This window comes from Malaclemys terrapin, chromosome 1, assembly GCF_027887155.1.
Source record: "Malaclemys terrapin pileata isolate rMalTer1 chromosome 1, rMalTer1.hap1, whole genome shotgun sequence".
Lineage (NCBI taxonomy): Eukaryota > Metazoa > Chordata > Testudines > Emydidae > Malaclemys > Malaclemys terrapin.
Window position 1 is genome coordinate 84199967 of NC_071505.1, and position 3594 is coordinate 84203560.

Here is a 3594-nt window from a genome sequence, read left to right on the forward strand (position 1 = left end):
TTGGAATTCACAGATGAATCCTAACATGCTTAAAATGTTTTGACTAAGCAATAATTTTGATGGGTTGGTTGAGGGCCTGGAACATCCCCACTTTGAGAATCTTCTGCAGCACCCTACCCATCTCTCACCCTTCAGAGATCAACTTTCCCATTTTAGATCTCCATGGGAACAATGTCTGATAAATGGGTTTTGGCGGTAATAACATCAGGTAACTCCATTGGTTTTACCTCCATCATCTCATCTCACCCCCCCTTTACTGTCTTTTTTCAGAGACCAATCTCACAAACTTTTGCTGAGACAGGAAGTCATTATTCTCCTAAGCACAGGGGCCATAGAATAAATTCTGGTCCTGAACAGGGGGAAGGGTTTCTATTACAAGTATTTTCTGGTTCCAAAAAAGAACAAGGGGATGGAGCCTGATTTTTAGATCTGACTCCTAAACATATTTGTGAAATCACAGAAGTTCAGGATGGTGACTCTTGTATCTATAATTCCATTGTTAGATTCCTGGGGTTGGTTTTTGACCTTCAGGACACGTACTTTCGTGTCCCATTTCAGGCCTCTCACAAAATGTTTCTTTGCTTCACAGTTGATTGGAAACACTTTCAGTACCAAGTGCTTCCCTCTGACCTCTCCTCTGCCCCAGGGCATTCTCAAAGATCCTGGCAGTAGAAGCCACCTATTTTATTGACACAGGGTAATCATCTTTCCATACCTCAACAATTTGTTTTTCAAAGGCCAGTCTTCCAATGAAGTTCATTCTACAGTAAAGACTGTTATGTCCCAGTTCAACAGGTTAGGATGTCAACTCAATATCAAAAAGTCCACTTTAGTCCCACTTCAACAGATGGACTTTATAGGGGCCTCTCTGGATGCCATAATTGCCAGGGCTTGCCTTCCTTTGGACAGGTTTATAACGTTGAAAAACCTAATTTTGAAGATTCAAATAATTCCACGGACATCTACAACAAACTGTCTCCAGCTGCTAGGGCATGTGGCAGCATGTAGCTTTGTAACTCAACATGAAAGTTAACACCTGTGCTGCTTCCAGAGATGGCTCAAAACAGTATACCCCCAAACAAACACAGTATAGACCCAACTTTCTCCGACTGTCACCATAACTTCAGACACATCCCTTTTGGGGTGGAGAGTATTCCTAGACACACACACCATTTAGGGCAAGTGGTCTGCCCAAGAGGCTCATCTCTATATCATCCTGATGGAATTAAGAGCCATTAAGAATACCTGTCTATATATTCTTTCATTCATGAAGGGTCAATCTATAAATGTCATGATGGACAACGTAGCCTGCACATTTTATATAAACTGCCAGCAGGGAGTGAGTTCCCCATCCCTCTGTGCCAAAGCAATAAAACTTTGGAACTGGTGTATAGCCAGCCACATCCTCTCTCAGATGCTTCCTTTCCATACATCCTGACACCATGGCCAACAATTTGATTAAGCACTTCTCCAATGATTACAAGTGAGAACTCGACCATTGGACTCTCAGATGCATTTCTAACTTGGAGGTTCCCAGAAGGGGACTCGTTTGCAAGCACCGCCGACACAAAGAATAAGACATTCTGCTTGAGGGGAGGACAGGGTCATCAGTATCTGGTGGACCCATTTCTTATTCCTTGGAGACCGCACCTCTTCTGTGTTTATCAACCCATACCTCTCTTCTTGTAGGTGCTGAACAAGATAAAGCAGAACAAAGCCAGACTCATTCTAATTGCACCAACCTGGCCAAGACAAGTACAGTACCCCTACCTGATTTGTCTTGCTTCTTACCTGGCATTACTCCTTTTAACCATTTCTCATCTGCTATCCCAGAATTCTGGACAGACTCTCCATCCCAATCTGAACTTTCTTCAACTCAGGACTTGGCTCTGCAATAGTTCTAAGGGATAGATACTTCCTGTTTGGCAGAAGTACAATAGGTGGTATTAAATAGCAGAAAGGTACTTAAATGAAACACTTACCTTAAAAATGGAAGACATTTCACCACTGATGTGTCTATCAACGGATTTTGCACGTTTGCCTGTGTTCCCCTCCATGGTTTCCCTCGTTTCCCTCTCCATGGTTATTGATTACCCATTGGAATTAAAAAGTCATGTTGTTCCATGAGTTCCATCAGCATTCACTTGGTGGCTGTCAGAGCCTTTCATTCATCTGTAGAGGTATTCTCAGTGTTTGTCCATCCTACAATGGCAAGATGAATCAAGGGACTGATTAATCCTTTTCTGCAGATTGGAGTGCCAACCCCTGTGTATGATTTAAACTTGGTCCTTAATTGCCTTATGAAAGCTCTCTTTGAACCACTGGCTAGCTGTTGCATACTTCAACTATCTATGAAGATGGCTTTCTTAGTGGCCATTACTTCTACTCGAAGAGTTGGAGAATTGGGGGCTTTAATAGCAGAGCCTTCCTTTACAGTATTCTTCAGGGGAAAAGTTTCATCGCAACCCAATCTTAAGATTTTACCTAAAGTATCTTCTGAATTCCATATTGACCAGGTTATTGATCTTCCTTTTTTTTTTCTTCACGAAGCCACACTGGGCCAGGCAGGAAGCTGCCCCTCCCTACCTTGGATGGCAGAATGGTATTAGCCTTCTATCTGGAAAGAATCAAACCATTTTAATAGTCTTTTTCAGTTTGAAATTTTTGTTTCATTTCTGGACAGATCCAAAGAATCCAGTTTCCACTCAAAAAATCGCAAGGTGGATCTCTGGATGTATTATCACATGTTAGGAGACTGCCAACATTCAACCTCCTTTCTAGGGGATTAGCCCATCCTACAACATCCCAGTTTACTTCTATGGCACAACTGAAAGATGTTCCAGTTGCTGAGATTTGTAAAGCTGCTATATTTTGCTTCATGCTTCCAGATCAGCTGCTGCTGTTGGCAATACAGTCTTGTCTTCAGTGTTAGATCCAACTCTGAAGCTCCCTCCTCCTTCCAGGGATTCTGCTTGGCAGAAGAGGAGCACCATAGGGACACTACTTGAAGAAAATGGAGAGGTTACTCACATTGTTCAATAACTGGAGTTCTTTGAGATGTCTCCCTACAGGTGCTCCACTATCTGCCTTCTTACCCACTGCTTCAGAGTTTTATCTCACGGGACTTCACAATAGAGAAGGAATTGGGGGTAGTCTGCCCACACAGCTCTGTATATGCTTGGAACGGTGCACAAGGATGTCTGGAGCACAAGACATGTTCTGAAAATCACCAATCAAAGGTGCATCAGGCATAGGTACACCTTAAGTGGAGCACCCATAAGGACGAACATCTCAAAGAATGCTAGTTACTGTACAAGGTGAATAACCTCTCCTTCTATGTATGCTCATAGTTACCACCAATCTCCAAGACGTTGGAATGCTTATCTTCAAATTCTCATGGTTTCCACAGGTTGTGGAGATCAGGTTAGGAAGAAATGAACTGGAACTGAGCTTTCAGACTTGTACTCAGAGCTTTCCTTCCTATCACAACACCAGGGCAATATGTTATATAAATCATCGCCAGCTTAGCCTCTGTGCCAGGAGGTCATCTGCCTTTAAAAGCTGCATGTATGTATGCCAGGTTGAAAATGGCAC